The 18589-nt window shown below is 42.6% G+C and overlaps 1 protein-coding gene across 5 annotated transcripts in view; it reads right to left on the bottom strand.

The window, feature by feature from the left end:
- The window catches only part of LNX2 (ligand of numb-protein X 2), a 65301-nt gene that overhangs the window by 29850 nt on the left and 16862 nt on the right, over positions 1-18589 (bottom strand). Inside the window, exon 1 of one of the 5 annotated variants that reach the window (XM_030042344.2) lies at positions 5293-5638. The exons of 2 other annotated variants lie outside the window; for them this stretch is intronic. The gene's annotated coding sequence lies outside the window, so the exon portion shown is untranslated. Of the gene's footprint in view, positions 1-5292; positions 5639-18589 lie in introns of those variants that run through there. 2 more of the 5 variants (XM_030042348.2, XM_030042349.2) reach the window with 2 other exon arrangements.

The following is an 18589-nucleotide window of genomic DNA, read 5'->3' as shown; positions in this document are numbered from 1 at the left end:
TCTTCCTCCTTCTCCAAGTAACCAAGGTCCCGAGAAAGAGCAAGTCCTACATCAGCAAGGCTATGGAAAAACTCAGGGACTATTCTGTGCACTGCAGTTACGGAGCTCTGGTTATGGAGCCCTGACAGTGAGCATCCTGAATTCACCTTCCTGAAGGCTTCTAGCATTTTTATCCTTTGAAGTCTACGTGACTCACGTGGCAGTCTGCTACAGAGCACCAGGCAGCGTCATACAGTAAATACACCCATGAGATACTCTGACCATATACTTGCTATGGCCAAAGATACCTGCACCCCTCTTTTGGAAGGTTGTACTTAAATCCTTTCGTGTGTTAAAAACTTTTTTAAATAGCTTACTATAAATTTTGAACAAAGAAAAGTTATTGCGCGATCAGGCTTTCACTGCCACGTTTTAAATTACCAAGACAAGCCTTCTTTCTTAGGAAAGGTATCTCCAGAGACAAGCTCTATTTACTGAAATCACAAGAGTTTGTCCTCAGTGAAACACAGGCAGTCACTCTCTATTGCCCACCACTAAAGGAGGCGAGCTGACAGACCTGTTCCTACCAGTGCCCCATCCCAGTGGTTTAATTCTGCTGGTGCAGGACCAAGTGCCCTCGGCTGTGCTTTGCAGCCGAGCTGCCACTTCAGGCCAGGGCAGGCTGTTTCTGCTGCCGTCTGACATTGCCTCTAGCCACGTCCCAGTGCTGCCAGTGCCCTGTTAGCTTAAACCATCAATAAATGCCACATAAGCTAACCCCGCCACCTTTTCTACAGCTGACGTGACCACCCTTCCACCACCTCTCTGCCGGCAGAGCTGCAGGAGGACTAGATAGTGGATTACAACATGAAGATTAAACAAAAAACCAAACAAAACCCACGACACCCCGCTACCACCATGGAACACTTCCCTCCCCCACCCCCCCCAAAAAAACCAACCCATTGAGATTTCTTCCCTTTCGCGCTGCTGTCTGCTTCCTTCACTGCTGTGCTGCATTTGGGGGCAAGCCTATTCCACGACTGAGGAATCAGTCACCAGGATTTGTATTGATTATATACCACAGCTGCCTAATTATCAATTCCAAGACTTTTTATAGGCTATTCCCAGTGCAAAATACCAACTAATTTACAAAGTCCACAAACACAATACTTATGGTCTGACCAACAACTGGGATGGCAGACAGGGTCTAAATTTCACCGATGTAAAGCACTATACCCCTGAAATCCACAATATAGGAGCACTGCCATTTATAATACCCTACTTCAACCCTCATTATGCGTTCCTTATATTATTTGCTGTATCTCTTATCACTGCAGATCACCAGCTCCACAGGACAGTATGAGCTCAGGAAAGCTGCAAACAGGAAAAACAGTCAGAATTATAAAAAAAAATATAAAGAGGGTAAGAGAGCCAGCCAGGCCTGTTATTCAAGTCATATAATTCCCTAGGAAATAATTCTCCTGGGACTTCATTACAACAGCCAAACAGTGCATGTGGTGCCCTGCTTTCAGTTTTAAATCACAATCCACTTGGGAACTGGGTGAGACTGGACATCCAACTGTGCAAATCTTTATTTTATTTTTTTAAGTGGAGTGTGCACGAGAGTGATTTTAGACTGAAAAAGGCAGCCTTATCCTTAGGCCTCCTCTAGTTCTGACTTACTGATTCAACTAACACTCTTTGGAGAAGCTTGACACATTTTTACAAAAGCATAAGATGTCAGGCTTTATACCTACATCAGATTTCACGATGTTTATTCCTTCTGTCTGAATGGGCACTATAAAAAAACCCAAACAAACCACAAGCAAACTGGAATTGGAGCAATAACTTAGCCTTTTTACTATGGTTGTCTTTTTTTACATAAGTCACAAATAATTAATACCAGTTTCAGTTTGAAGTTAATGGAAATATGTATTTTGCAATGAATGCTCTCAGAGATTTAAGTAACCTATTTCTAAATTGTCTTATTAAAATCCTGGAGATTTAGAGCCCATTAACTGACTGTTCAAAATTTTACAAAAAAAATCTGATCTAACCCAGAAGCAAACAGCTAAGGAAAACAGCCATCTTACCGACCAATCTCTCTAAAAATTATCTTTAATATACCATAATTTCCTATTTTGTTTACTACTCTATGCGATTTCCTCAAGCAAAAGCAAAGGTCAAAAGAACACCCTTTGATGAATGACACCCCTGTTCCTTTGCTGGACTCCGGTGCCCCTGTATCCCAAAACAGATGGGATGCAGATCTCTCAGTTCTGTGGCTAACAATGTAATAGTAATAGTAATAACTACACCAGAATGGACATCTTCTCACTGAGACGTATCTAACCACTGAATCATTGTTTAATTTATACTGTGTAGCTTAAACCAACTGCAGGCGAGAAAATGTCCACCTGTATTTCCTCTCAATTCAAGGCTGCTGGGTGCTGGCTGCTGCTTCTCATCCCGGAGGGCTCAAAATTTTGCTGCCTCCTGGCAGCACAGGAATGCCTCAGCATATCCCCATCTTACCCCTCCGCAGTGGGGAAAGGGAGGGGATGGAAAGAAGTTATAAGAGCTACAGTGAAAGGTTTCGTATGACCCTAAACTCAGGCAGACCTTTCCTGGTCAGTCAGATTTGTACTTGCAAGGCAACACGTAACATACATCGATCAGTAACTCTGAGCAACAGTACGGTCATCACCCTGGATTTCGAGAAAGGTTGGCTTAATTTCAAAATGTCACAGGATTTCTGAAGTCTGTTCTCCATGGCCATGGCATCTGAGCACCCAAGCTAGCTAGGAAGAATGTCAGGGTACCCAAATTCCCCTGCCTTGTCCAAACGCCAGGGCTGTGAACAGGATCTCTTAGCAGCCAGGAGTGGATCAACACAAGCCCCAGGAGAGGGAAATGAGAGAGTGGTTACGTCCATCGCTTAAAAGAACACATCATAACCGATTAAAAACTAGTTCTTAATTCCCAGTCCAGTATCCTTCACAGGAATTACAGCATCAGGCTGATGATTCATAACTGTTTTCAAAGCAGACCCTAGCTTGAGTGGAAGAATAAAATATAGCAGAAACTGTAATAAAAAACATGATGAGAATAAATAGCTAGCGCACAGCACTAGAGGGGAAAAGTGTTATTCCACATCTTCCAATAAGCATGACCTAGCTCATTAGATACAATCTCTGCTTTAATATTAAAGCCATACAGCAAACAAATGAAGCAGAACTAGCAACTTGTATTGACTTTACAATATCCCTGTTAATTATACTGATATCCAAGGGCTGCACTGTCTTCAAATACCAAACCCCGATTCAATTTTAGTCCAGGTTTATAAGAAAGTAATCCTGTTAGACTTCCTCCTTTGAAAACGCAAACAACTGAAAGTGTTGTCAAAAGACAGCATCTAGCAGCTCAAAGTCAGGAAAAAAACCTATGAGAGATGGGCAGAGCACAGCAATTAGACTGGGACAGATTTCTGCTAATGCTGCAGCCACACTGTCACCGCATGCCAATTATCCAATACACCTACTTTTTGTACCAACGAGCAACCCTTTTCCACGGGTTTTTTTAAGTCATTCAGCAGAATGACTGGAATTTTTATATTCCAACTAAATAAAATTGTGCCTGAACAGCGACTTGGTTCCACTAAACCACAACCAGGCAAGGCTGGGCTTGCAGTAAAACCGTCTCTCCGCAGATTATTTTTTTGCCTCTGTGCTCATCTTTTTGCTCCATCAAAGCAATGCCCACACAGCCAAGGTGTCAGCCCTATACCAGACGCTGATGTGGCATCATTGCTGCAAAGGCAACGGGTCGCAGGCGATGGTTTTCCTTCCCCACGTCAGGGGTGTGGGTTTTTACGAGCAATATCCTAAGAAAGATGCGCACGCATGCTCCCCTTGCTGGGTATTTCTTAAGTACAGCATTCTTCCAGGCTGCGAAATGAAACCCTGCTTAAATCTGGCGAATAAAGAGCGTTTGGGAAAATGAACAGGACCGTAAGTTGTGTTCGGTAGTTGTGGAGTGCCGCGTTTCCCTGGCAACTGGGGGGCTACGGGCTTTAATTACCACTGTGACGTTAAGGGCCCCCCCCCCGTACAGCGGCATGTGTGAGACACGCTGCCAGGCGGGATGGGGGGACGGGCAGGAGGAACGCCTGCGCTGCCCTCGCTGCCCCGCGGCTGCCTGCGGAGGCTGAGGGGGTCTCAGCAGCCGTCGCGCTGGGGAACGAAGAGATGTAAAGAAAGGGGAAACCGAGGGGAAGTGCAAGGCCATCCAACCTCGGGAGATGGATGACCCCCGCCTCCCAAAACTAACACCTCAAACCCAGCGATGCTCGACACCAGGGGATGACGAGAGGAAAGAGGAGGATGCGGTACCCAGAGATAAAACAAGTGGTCAGAAGGTTTTGCTCAAACGCACAAAGATCATCCTGCAGCCATTTTCTACGGCACAAATGGAATGGCTTCTATTTTGGGACCAGGAGATTAAAATAGCTTTACTTTAGTCAAATCGGTCTCGAACGAGACGGGGAAGATGAGGATTGTGACCCTACCGAGGTCTCTGCAACAAAATATCCATTCTTTATAGCAAACACAGAGCTACATCCGATAAATCATCTAAGAATAGAAGAAAAGGAGACAAGAGTATGAATCTTTAATGAAGATACATCTACGCATCTACAGATCAAACTTCACATATTCCTACTGAACAAGAGGAGCACTGAAAAAGGAAGAATTAAAACGCACAAGTTGAGCTAGACGAGAGTCGCCCATTTCGGACGGCCGGGCTGCTCTCCTGGCCTGCAGGAAGCCTGACCCCCCCGGAGGAAAAAGGACTTGAACTTGCACCCCCTCCTCTGCAGGCACGGCAGCCGCTGCTGCCCACCCTACTCAAAGTCTCGCTCACAAGTATTTGCCCTTCTCTGCCAGCCTGTTTCACAAGAGAGGCGGCGGCCACCTTTAGAATTTGCAAGAAGAACCATTTTCTGTGGGTGCATTCAATTTTCTGCTAAGTGGAAAGAGAAGGGCCTATTTCTGGGGGCTAACCCTGCTTGGCGTCAGAAGCCACCCCACTGCAGGAACCCCCAAACACGGGACAAGCGCCCGGGGGCTCAAGATGCTTCCAGGTCTCTCAACAACTGAGCAGGTTTGCAATACTTTTAGACCTGAGAGTATACAAAAAAAAAATTTGCATGAAACCTCCTTCAAGCTTCTAAATCCCTTTTTGGATTTTTGCAGCAGTCAAAAAAAAATAGATAAATAGCAGCAAAATGAAATGAAAGTGAAAATAACCACTTACCTGCCGGTCGAGCCAAAGACAAATTTCCTTCCTAGCGCAAAGAAGATAACGAAAGCAGTATCTCATTACTGCTGTTGTAACAGGTGGGCTTTTATATCCAGTAGGAGCAAAAAAAAAGTACCCCAGCAGTCAAAAATCCACGACAAGGAGACAATTAGCGACGCTTTCTTCTCACTGATGGAGCAGAGGAGAAAGGCAAGAAAGAGTAAAACATTTGCTTAGCCGCCATGGTTATTTTCTGCAGTGCAATCTGTCCACCAGCCCTTGCCATATGTGCCACCCTTTCTGTTTGGAGAGATGAAGGCAGCAGAAAGCTGTCCATCAAGATGCTAAACCTTCTGGAAAGCCCTCCCCTGCGCACTTTGCCCTGAAACGGGGACTTTGGTGGATGAACAGAAAACACTTAACTAGATTAAACGTAGCTGGTTCCTGGATATACACAGAGACAATTTGATTTGATTTAATTCAAATTTTAAGGAGCTGAAGCGATTCAAAGAAAATAAAGAAGAAAGCGGTGAGCTATGTTCCCTTATTCTGCTCTTCTGTATAACCAGGCCCATCCCTACGGGTGTGCATGGAGAAAATTCAGGGAGACAACATTTGGATTAATCACAAAACGGCTTTGATGACAGAGAGAAGCTGGGGGTGGAAGGGTGGAAAGAAGGATAAAAGAACTTTCTGCGTAGTTAAATTTCAGGACTAACTATTTTCAGGGAGAAACACCAGCCCCATCTCTTCCTTTGGGCGTATGCCACCTTGCCTAACATGTTACAGCTGGTTTCCCCCACCAACCACAACCCGAGTGATGGTGGAAAGCTATTTTAAAAGGTAAACTATGCTGTTACCAAGCAGTTCTTCAGCTCAGCCACATCATGAAAAATTGAAGCTACCCCCTACTAAGCTAACAAAAAAACCCCAATCTCTCTCAAAACAAGGATTTCTAAGATCTGGGTGAGTCAGAGCCAAGAGGACTCGCTTTAGAGATGGCTCAGATAAATAAGCCACACGCTGTCCTTCCTCTGAGTGAAAGGAGGCAGAGTCCTCCGCAGCAGTGAGTGCCCATCGGCTGCGAGGAACCCGTGACAGCCTATGGCCAGAGGAAGAAACCTGCAAGTATGGGAGAAAGAGTGCAGAGGATGGTCTAGATGCACGGTTTGCGGCTTCAGCCTCCAGCCTCGACCTGCCAAACAGCACCCCGGCAGCTCAGGAGCATCACTTGAAGAGCTAAGGCAATCTCCTAAACCGGTCTGCCCTGCCTAAAGACTGCTTATTTTCTCCCTAATGAAAGAAAACAAATCTCACCACATCAGGACTCTCCAAAAAAAGAAGAAAAAACCCGCCTTCTTAAGCCTACAGTCAAAATTGAGTGTTTAACTCGGGCTACCTACACACGGGCCAAATTAACCAGGAGACATGACTTGCTCGTTAGCAGGGGTACCGCATACGGAGTGACAAGTTCACCTGCGAAACCACCCCAATTTGGTCTGCAGCCCAGTGTGACCAGGGAGCAGGGAAAGCTGGGCTGGCTCCGGCCAGCCCTTGGCAAGCAGGTGACTCGTGAAAGCACTGCCATGGCTGAGCAGTCCCTACCTGTGCCTGCGAAGGACGTCAGGATGCCATCCGCTAGCTGTCACTTGAATTAACTCCACAATAAAGGCGAGTTCTTTGATTCTTAACGCTGTGCCTCTCCCTGCTAACTCTGCTGAAGGCATTTCGCTTTGCTGCTGTACATTACTCAATTTCCACCTAATTTCCAGGGAGAGCTTTCAGTCTGACCCGTGCAAAAAGGTTATTTTTCAGAGCCAGCTGCCCGACCCAGCTTTGAGCACACAGGAAAGGTAGAGCGCGACCTGTCCTCAAGTTCTCTTATATTTATACAAAATAACCCCGTGTTATTTTGTAGGACGCTTGTCAGAAAATAAAAACTTTACATTGAGATCTTCTGCTTACGCTCTCTATATGGACACGTACCACGCCTCAGATAGATGTACTCTGTACACAGATACTGAAAATAAATGCAGCCACACATCATCAGAATTTATATAACAAGAACCTGTTAGATCTAGAAGCTGTCATCTTAAATACACAAATAGTATCTTAAATAAAAAACATGTAAATATTTTGGATCTAAGCAGGTCTTTACATACACAGCAGACAAGTACTTGATCCAGGGCCTCCAGACTGGATTCAGAGAGGGAAGTGGACGTTGAGTTGACTATGTAAAGTCAAGTCTGGTTATACAGATTTGACAGAGACAAAGAATATGGAAGCAAAGGCAGCACTGCATTTGTTTTTAATCTAACTGTAGGAATCATATATTCTCCGCTTCAGCCTTGTAATTCCACAGCCACCCAGAAAGAGTGGAGACAACATTTGTTGAATGAAAAAAAAACAACCGCCCCCCCCCCCCCAACATTTTTCCTAAAACATTTCTCTCTCCCCTAAGCACGTTTGTGAGCTGTTTATTTCAATTACTTTTGCTATTAGCTTGGCTGACTGCACATTAAATATATATATACACATACATATATATACATATATATATGTATATTTAAAAAAATAGAATTTCAGCACCTATTAGATAGGGAAGCTTTTAGAGTGCAGTTTTATCTGCCTGAAGTGCAAAGTTTGGCTGCTGCAGTGTGTCCCCTGAATCCTGTTAGTGCTCTCAGAAAGAAACTACTTCAGTAGGAGCACTGTTGAAAAACAGGCCTTTAAGATTCAAGTGAAAATGTTAGCAAAGACACATAGTAACACACAGTAGGCCAACAGGTCCTGGTATATATTCTCAAATGAGTGATGGGCTAAACATTAAGCAGCAATCTTCTACCTCCCCCTTGCAGAACGAATGTGGAGGAGTGAGCGCTGAGCTGCTGTTACAGCATTTCTGGCCGCTTTCCTCAGTAGTCTTGTTCTCTTTGTTTAAAAAAATAAGATTCCTAAACAAAGGCAGACAAATGAAAATCATTACCTTCTAAGTAAGTAGTACAAATTAAAATAAAATCAAAGAAAAAAAATGACACTAAGGACACGTAAATGGTACCACCTATGTAAAACACCAAACTGGTAGTCATATGCAGAAATTATATATAACAGATATATTAAGATAACTATAAATAAAGAAATAAACTAGAATAAAATTGTCCAATAAAAGTACAAGACAGTTAAGTGCTCAGAGAAGGCTACTTGTCCTACAAGCAAACAGCAGGAAGGGTCAGGAGAAGTTTGCTGGGTTGGAGAGTCATCAGGGCTCCAACTGCTATGCTCCTCTAGCAAAGAAAAGCTGAGTTGTTAAAAAAAATGAAGGCCTAGAATGATGAAAGAAAAATGCCTTTCAGTTCTCAGATACTTAATCATGAATTTGCAAAACATATAGAAGACATTTACTCACGTCAGTAGGGAATTCTGGTTCACCACATTTTGGGAAGAGAGCGGGAAAGGAGCGATGCGCTAAAGAGCCCCACCAGGTAGGACATTCAGATTCCTAACTTCAGGCATCACTTTTCTGTATCCGTGGTCAAAATGGTTCCAGCAATAGAGGCTGACAGAAGCATGCTACAGTGGGAAGGAGCCAACCTTCTCCTCCTCCTCCTCCCTGTCCAATCTCTTCTCAGCATGCTGAAATTTTGCATTTGAGATTCTGTGGGGGATGATACAATTTTCACTTCCTCATTTATTCTATGTATTCAACCCTTAAGAGCTAGCTCTTAAAATACCAGTCTTGCTTTGAAGGATATTACTTCATTAGCATTGCTTTTAGAAAAAGGTCTTTAAGAGGCAGACGATTCAGCTTCCAGAGTACCCATCTTCTTTGCACTCGCTAACCACAAGGCTCATTTTCCCAAACCAAGCACTTCTCAACAAGTTAGGTTAGGTTCACAGACATAAAAAATGCAAACTCTCATTTATTTCCATACTTTTTTTTTTACTGCTAACTCATGCTAAACACTTTCACATGTTTTATGCCAGATACTTAGATGAAACATTTTTTAAACTTTATAAACCTTTTTTATTTAATTGCCATATTGTCCAAGAGCCAGAAACCATCACAGACAACGCTCCTACTGCACTGGGAGCCGTGCAAATGAACCCAAAAGATGATGCTGTCTCTGAGATAAAGACTCACATTCCCATGGGATATATCTCTTTTTGTGCTGGTTTCAGCTGGGACAGAGTTACATTTCTTCACAGTAGCTAGTACGGGGCTGTGTTTTGGATTTGTGCTGGAAACAGTGTTGATGGCAGAGGGATGTTTTGGTTATTGCTGAGCAGGGCTTACCCAGAGCCAAGGGCTTTGCTGCTTCTCCCCCCACCAGCGAGCAGGCTGGGGGGCACAAGGAGCTGGGAGGGGACACAGCCGGGACAGCTGATCCCAACTGACCCAGGGGATATTCCAGACCATAGGATGTCATATGTAGTATATAAAGCTGGGGCAAGAAGAAGGAAGGGGGGGATGTTCGGAGTGATGGTGTTTGTCTTCCCAAGTCACCGTTAGGTGTGACGGAGCCCTGCTTTCCTGGAGATGGCTGAACAGCTGCCTGCCCATGGGAAGTGGGGAATGAATTCCTGGTTTTGCTTTGCTGGTGTGCACGGCTTTTGCTTTACCTATTAAACTGCCTTTATCTCAGCTCACGAGTTTTCTCACTTTTGCCCTTCTGATTTCTCCCCCCCATCCCACTGTGAGGGAGGTGAGCGAGCGGCTGCGTGGTGCTTGGTTGCCGGCTGGGGTTAAACCACGACACTTTTTCATAAAAACGGAGCAGTGCTGTGCACCAAGATGATGAGACCCCAGAAATGCTACCCAAGGTCCAGTGCTGCTGTAGACACCCGCCTACCCTTCGTACAGAAGAAGCAGCAGTGGCAGCTGTGTTGGTAAGGCCAGGCTAGCTTAACGCAATGGCACTAGCATGCAATGGAATATTTGGAAATAACGTACTTCCAAGCTTCTCTGTTCTTATCACCAACAACAGGGATTCAAGGAATTAGTCAGAAGTTCACCTGCAAACTGCCAGTTCATAAAATTGTAAGAAATGACTCACACTTACTATCAAGTTCAGAACAGTCCAGACGCTCACAGGAACGGGGTCTAGCGGGTCAAAGAGACTACGCCACAAGTCATCTTCACCTGGCAGTCGCTAAAAAGCTAAGGAATACCTAGAAAATGTGTGCACACTTTATCCTGAGAAGGATCCCTTCTGCATCAAGTTTGTAATATAGAGAAGTATGAGGGAACCTGCACAAAAAAAAAGTCTGCTCTATAGTTATTAGTTTCCAGCTAGACACAGACATTTGGGTCAGAAAACCAACTTTTCATGTTTCTGTAAAGAACTGTTTAATACTGCAATAAAAGCCAGCCTTGATTTTCACCAGTTTTGAGAGTCAAAAAGCTAATAATTCCAATTTAATGAATCAAGAGGTGGGCAAACAGGGTAATTAAAAGCCTACATCCTGTCCTTTCTGTGTGTGATCTGAAAACCGAAGTGCAGTCAAGAACATGATGCGATTTTCCTTCAAAGGAGACATCTTTCTTTAAAAGCAGCAGACTCAACTACAAGCAACACTGTGTCTTATTATCAGTCATATGGGATGAGAACACAGAAACAATAAATAAAATCCCAGGCAGCTGGTCTGCCTCCATATATTGAGTGAGCATAAAGAAAACACATAGGGAAAAGGAGAGTCCTGAAAAGGCCATCCTAGCTTAACAATTTTAAGATGGAAAAGGTAAAACCTTTCACAGAACCAAGAAGTTACACTAGAAAGCTACTGCAGTAATATAGAATACTTTGGCTAAAAGGAGTAATCTGCATACATTTCCCTTTATAAACTTCAGAACTGGAAATATACTAACTCGGATTCACTGCTTGTCCATACAAACCGGTTTAACTGAACATGAAGTTTCAATAAGGTCAAATTCTGAACTGATACTTATTTTGTTGTTAAAGCATGTTGTGTTGCTTTAGCTTCAGCCAATCCCTACTACTAAATGGAAGTAAATATAAAGCTAAAAGTGTTTATAAAGAGTCTTGGTTTTTTTCACTAAGTAAATGCAAATAAATCACTGCACCTTTCCCATATGCAATAGAAGATGGATTTTTTTTTTTTGGATGCTGGATTTGGAGAACAGCACGTCTGTTGGGGCTCCAGCTGGCTGGAGACCCACGTTCTCCACTGCCCTCTTAAATCCCTTCAGACTTGTGAATGTAACTGAGGGGATGCTTTGGCTCAGAGATTCCTATTTAGCTACAAACTGGGGGTCAAAGCATGCAATGAACTAGCTATAAAACCTTGTCCCAAATAATTATCGTAAACATTGGTACACAGCATGCTTAGGGTAAGAAAATACAAAAACAAAACCACTGAACCTCACCAACAATTTCAAATCTTCAATTAAAAAAACCTCCTAACAGCCAGACCTGACACCTCACTTGCTTTCCAATTTTTCTCTTTCCCTCCTTCCTCTCCCCAAATCCTGGAAAAAACAGTGAAACAAGAATCATTCTTCTGGGACAAACATTTCCACTTGAAAACATTAAGTAGAGTTATTTCAAAATACTTACACACTAGAGCTCTTAACTTTTATTTTTTTCTACCAAGAAGTCCTGAAAGCAAACAGATTTAGTAAAAAGAAGGAGCAAATGCATGAATGATCTTCTGTTTCTCGTTCTGTTTTTCAGCAGTGTATCATCCCTTTTTGTCTTGAAAAAGTCTTAACCAGAGGACTTGTGTTACTTAAAGTTTGCATGCACTGCACAGCGCCTGACGAAATGAGAAGCCTTTTTTTACACGGTCGTTATAAAGGCTACCTGGAAGTTTACCAGTGTTTCTAGGATGCCTATTGGAAAACCTTATGGATAACTGTACAAGTATTACTACATACGTATCCTAGGAGACCAAAGAGCTTTCACATTTAAGAGCTTATTTCCCAGCCACCCTCTCGATACACATCTCATGCATTTATAAATAATACAAATAGCCATGAGAAAGGAGGACATTGGCTTAATTTCAGCCGGAATGTACACTAACCTCTGCTTATATCAGCATAAATGTTTCATTTTATTTCACTTCTTCATTCTCACCTGCTGACTACAAAGATGTCAGAAATCTCAAGTAATTCATGAAATGTGTTTTTAAACTTGAATTTTACACATGGGCAAAGCTAAAATTTTTTAATCTTTAAAAATTCATATACATACATGCAAATCACCAAAGAGCCTTTGTATTCATGCAAGTGAAATGTAGATTTCTGACCACAACATTTTGCAAAGCATCAACCTGTTAAATACAACATATCAGAGAACCATATGATTTAGGAAAAACCCACAGAAAGAGAAATGAAAAAAAAACCAAAACAAAAAACCCCCACAAAACGAAAAGCACAAACCAGCTAATTCAAGAGAGACTCACTTTACACTTCGGGTTAGAATAGCCTATGCATTTGAAAAAAGCCAAATTGAAAGGACTCCCTTCGTTTCTTGTTTGTCATTCTCATCACAAGGTCTAACCTGCAATTAAGCACTCGGTGCCCAGCCTCTGAAGGAGAGCATCTTTAAAATGCTGAGTGGAGCCCCGGAAACACCCAGGTACAATTCCTCAGCAGCCGGCACCGAGGATCTGTTACAAAACCTGCAACAGAGAGCACGACAGCCCCTTCCCTTCGTCACCTTTTTAGCCTACATTTCTTACCCTTCCATCCCAGCAGAGGCGAGGAGGGAGCACAGCATACCTGCCCAACATAAAGGAAAAGAAGAATATACTGTTGTTCTCCTGGAGGAGGGGATATCACATGACAGCAGGGAACTTCAAGGAAAAAGGTTGTCAGCATGCCGGTATACACAAAATAATTCACTGGTGGGTAATTAAAAGAGGACCAGCCCCTCCTATAACCACTAAGCAGCTCTCGGGGTTTGATTTACTTGAAGCAGTAAATTCACCTCATCACCTAACCTCGCACGAATACGAGTGAAGCCCTAATAGCTGTGCCTCAGCAAATACTACCCGGAGCAGAAGCCAGCATAAAAGATCGGCAGGCGCTCTCTTACACCGTGTCCTTTTCAAATACTAAACCTAACATTAAAATTAACCGCAGGCTAACATGTCGCCAGCAATTTCTTACGAATGCATAATGAAATGGTGCTACTACATCTAGCGCACCACTGTTTTGTAAGCATGCCCGGTGAGCATGTGCGGGTATCTCACACGCAGGAATACTTACAATAACTCCAAGTATATAGTGGCTTTACAACACATACAGGACATTTCAAGTCTCTGTCATGCTCTCCATGTGCTATGAATATTATGAAAAGCAACACAATGTTTGCAAGAAAAACAACAAGTTTGATTATATAACGTTATTTTTCTTTCCTCCCCTCCTCTATTTAAGAAAATTCTGCTTTTTAAAAAAGAAAATTAAAATGAAATGTTGGAACTGTCTCAAAACTGTGCATACTTTCTGGAAAAGTTTCAATTTCTGTATAGTTTTTTAATTCAGTATCTCAATACTAGAGGGGTATTCAGAGCAAAAAGTCAGTTTTACATCCCGAAATTACCCTGCTTTTGTCAATTAAAAAAAGAAGGGGTTAGGGGGAGGGAAGGGGGAAGAGTATTCTAGTTTTTTTCAAATTAACTAACTTCCTGGCTTTTTGAATACTAGATACACTGCATATTTGCAGACTTACAAGCTACAAACTACTATCTTCCATGGCAGCTTTTATAAAGTCCAGTGTATTGGACTTCAATAACTCCACTTTCAAATTGAATACTTAAGTACTATTTTTCCATTATACTGGACATAATACAAATAACACGCACGAGAGGCTACAGCCAGCTAAATACGATAACCACCATATCCCTCAAGACACAGTCCTCTCCCTTCACTTACTTACTTCCATGAAGTGGATGAAAAAAACCCCTAAACCTACAAACACCACCATAAATCACCAGTAGACAAGTATACTCCAGTGGCAAAGGGTTCAGTTTGAGGTCTCGGTGGATGCTTCAGAAGACTTCAGGGTGGTCTTTATACCACCCTCCACTTGAGAAAACATGACTGCAAAGTAAATTACCCCTCTGAAAAAGTACCAAAACTGTTTTCCTTGACTCGTCTTGGCTTGGCATGGTCTTAAACAAACAGGCTTGGATGAACAGCGTAATGAAGAGGACTGATATCCTTCTGGTTCACAGGAGAGCTGCAAGGCCTAGAGCAGACATGGCCCCCACTGAGGCCACCAGACCCGTTAAATAAATTGTCCGATCAGAAGCCAGGCCGGTTTTGCTCCTTCCTGCGAGATAAAACCTGCGATGGTATTTCAAAGACCCAGAGAGCGCTATGAAACTTTTGACCTCTGCTAGAGACGTTTCCAACAGCACTAAAATGACGACGTCAATGATATTTACGCTAGGCTAGGGTCGTTTTCCTTCGGTTTGAGCATTTGCCTGTAATACACCATTTCATCCGGAGAACCAATATAAACCAATCCTGGCTACAGCGTTCCTCTGTCAACACACCAATACTACACCTACATGGGCTTCCTTTAGCATGCAAGTGTCATTAATTAAAATAAAAAGGAAGCCATGGCTAGAAATGGCATTTGCCAAGATACGAAGATTTTTAGCGTGGGGATCTTAGCGGTACTGTGAAACGCAGCAAAGGAAGGGGGTAAAAGCAGAGCCTTCGCCCTGCCGCACAAAAGTTGTTCCCCAGCCCAGCCGCCACAGGGTTCCCTCCGAACCCCCAAACACCAGCACTGCTCTCACTACCGATGAAGGCGGAGGAGGACAGCCAGGATCTGCCGGCTCAGCCAACGGGCTGAACCAAAATTCTGGGTTTGAGCCCCAAAATCTCCTTCAAGAGACACGGCTGAAGGAAGCATGTTCTCCTGAGCGATGAGCCTATTCCCTGCATCAACGTGGGGTTTAATGCACAGACTCCGCAGTTTTAACGGTGCTTTGCAGCAGGAAAATTAAGATATTAAGATTTGATTTCAACTAAGTATGCCACATGATTGCAATGAGCAGCTGAATAATGAGATTTTATTGGAAAGAAAGAAAAACCCACCACAAAACCCCACATCATACTAACCTCAAGAAAAAAACCCCCGTATTTCCAAAGGAAGAAGTAAACAACTTTCACCCTCAGTAAAAAGTTGAGAAATGTGCACACCACCACTGAAATATAATTAATACACAGCCTTCAGAAGAGTCCAAAGGAGCAATTTAATTAACTACCCGCTGATTTCATAAATGACAAGAACACACAAAGGTAATGGCACCTTATAATTGAAAATGTCCTGTTTATTTAGCTGAGCAATTGTGCTGTTCTATGTTGTGCATAAATATAACGAAACACGTTTTGAACTCATGACATTTTTAACTGTCATGTAAGGTGTAAGAGTACAACGTACTGCCCATGATATAGTCACTGTATACTCCACTTTATGCCTTTACCCAAGAACCTCAAAGTCACTGACAACCTTAAAGGTCTTGACCTTTCTGAAGTCTTTTGATGGGCCTTTTCCATGCCCTTTTCAAAAACGCAGAAAAGCTGGGAGGAAAAAACACAATTTTATTGGTATGCCACTTTAAACAAACTATCGCCTCATGGAGGGACTTAGTTTATATCTGTAGTTTTCCCACTTTCATACAAAGGGATCCTCTGTAAGGCCCATGAAATACTTCCGTTGACAATCCTGTAAATTTATTTTACAATTTCTCACCCTTGACAATCCTGTAAATTTATTTTACAATTTCTCACCCTTTTCCTTCAGGTGGGAAAAGCTTCCTTTCAGCTACTACATCCTTTACTAAAGCTGAAGAGAAGCAGCTTTTACCAAGGTAGGAGAACAATGTAACAAAATATCTTCCTCATCTTTTTCATTGGTCTTTTCACGGATAAAGCTGAACTACATTAATATTCCTTCCTGTGTTCACAAAACTCAAAATGCCTTTGTGCTGCTACATTACAACCATCAAAGTCTATTTGACTGAACATGAAACAGAGCAAGATCTGAATTTATGAGCTGTCCATCTCCTTATCCAATGGACGCACTAGGAGCATTCATTTATACCTGCTTTGGGGCATACATAATTTAAAATAACAGACTGAAGAGATTCTTCAAGCATAGCGGTCTCCACTGGCAAGCTGATCGCCAGACTAAAAGACTTTCCTTACAGGACTCAACAACGTACCATGAAACGAACCTCAGCGGTCCAACTCCGCAGCAGCAGCGGCATGCAAGGATGGATGCGGCTGCCTCGTACGTCGGTCTCAGGACGTCTGGTCCCGCCTGTCCCCGCGATCGGCACCCCTGGCATGACATCAGTGACTTTACGTAGCATTGGCTCCCTGCCCACCTACTACAGGAAAAGCACTCCCTAATAGAAATTGTACCATTAAGTGCTGATCCCAACAGCATCGCCGTACGATACATCTAGCTGAAGCGATTAGTTTGCGTGTACACATTAAATACACATTTCTGCCGTTTTGCATCCAACAGTGAAATCTTTACTTATTGGTATTAGCTAGTCATGTTTACTGTTCCTGAAGGTTTCCGATCCTTAAATGTTTACGATATTTACTCAGTCTGTAGCAAAGCATTACCAAGCCTACCTAGCTGTATTAGCTGCCTGTCAGTGATGCTCCAGATATGTAAACATCTCTTTAAAATGATGAAAACCCCCATTACTTTAGGCATTATGGTTTACTTACCAGTTAGATGAGGAAAGAGGGGTTCTTGAATAAATACCATAAAGCAGCCTCTAATAATTTTTGTAACTCTTTCTTTTTTTTTAAAGACTTTCCAGCTTTCATGTGTTCACTCTTTTTAAGAGCATTCACATCAGAAACCAGCAGGTCCCAGGTACCGCCTGTGCCCCATACCCCAGGAGCAGCACCTTTGGGTTCCTTGTTAACACTCCCTTACGTATCCTTACTCAAAGCACTCTTAGGCATCTTACCACGGGACTGAACAGAGCTGCTTTCCAATGGTTAATCATGATGACTGCTGCATGTTTCCAGGATGCATTCACCCTGTGAAAATGGTTTAGATTTTCTGCTTCTAAATGTTATAGAAAATTTATTCCTTAAATTGTAATATATCATTCAACTGCCTGCAGCGTCCAAACCAAATTGGACTGCTCAATATTGCTGACTTGTTTCTAACATTTACTATTGCAATAAACTTTATCAGAAATGCTTGCCTTCTTCCACGCCACTAATATATTTTGAAAGAAAATGATGCTCCACGACTCTTTGAAAGAACTCCATTTACCCATCATATTCCTCCCTAACAACTGCACTCGAGTTTTCTTGAGTGGTCTTACCTGCACTAAGAGCACATCCATAGTACACAGATTTCATGTGCTAGGTTAACTTGGTAACAAGCGTTAGAAAAGAGACTGACTGCAGCTAGAGAAAGGCTTCATCATACAATTATTTGTTGCAAGTGTCATCTCCCACTGGGGAAAGCTCTCAAAGATAAATGGTGTTTGTGTAACTCACCAAAAGTTGCCTAGGATGCAGAACAGGGGAAAAGGAACAAGGAGTCCTCAGTAGCACAGGAGAGCACTGAATTTTTCACAAAATATCAGAACTTGCCATTGAATAGAGCAGAAATATCAGATCTTGAAGATGACCTTCCTCAAAACCTGCCTGTAAGAATCCCTGTACTGCTCAAGTTTGTTTCTTTTTAAATGGCTTAAATGCTGCCTATTTTCCCCTATTGATAGGCAGATTATTTTTTCCTTTGTAACACCATTCTCCCAAGTTTTCTGCTACACAAGTTTGAACAGCCAGAGCCGTGGTGGTCTGTGGCTTGTTTATGAAACTGGCCCTTACTATCTCCCCAGGCAGCCCAGAGGGGCAGGCAGCACCCGGGCATCCTCCCTCCTGCCTCCCGGTGATCCCTGAGCCTACGGGTACGCGGGATGGATGCGAGGAGATAAGTTATTAAGTGATCAAAATACGCACAGAAAAATAATTCCTTTTAAATATTACACGAGGGATGTAAGTAGTTTATTAATTGCATCTTCTAGATTAATTTCTGCTTCCATTAGGTCATGGCACAGTGAAGTAATTTAAATCAAGGGATTTAACAGCACTTTGAATTAGTTTAATAATGCTAAAGCTTAGTGTATATATCCAAGTATTTAACTCGCAAGAGCTACCTTGTTTCACTATTTTATAAAATTAGTTTAAAAATCAAATGTATTTCACTACCATTCCTGGTAGAGAACCTTATTTAAATTTTACAAGAATAATGAAAATAAACAATACCATTTCATGTTTAAATACAACTTA

Source organism: Aquila chrysaetos, chromosome 19 (assembly GCF_900496995.4).
Source record: "Aquila chrysaetos chrysaetos chromosome 19, bAquChr1.4, whole genome shotgun sequence".
Lineage (NCBI taxonomy): Eukaryota > Metazoa > Chordata > Aves > Accipitriformes > Accipitridae > Aquila > Aquila chrysaetos.
The sequence above is the reverse complement of the archived record's forward strand: the minus strand, read 5'-3'. Positions and strand labels throughout refer to the sequence as shown.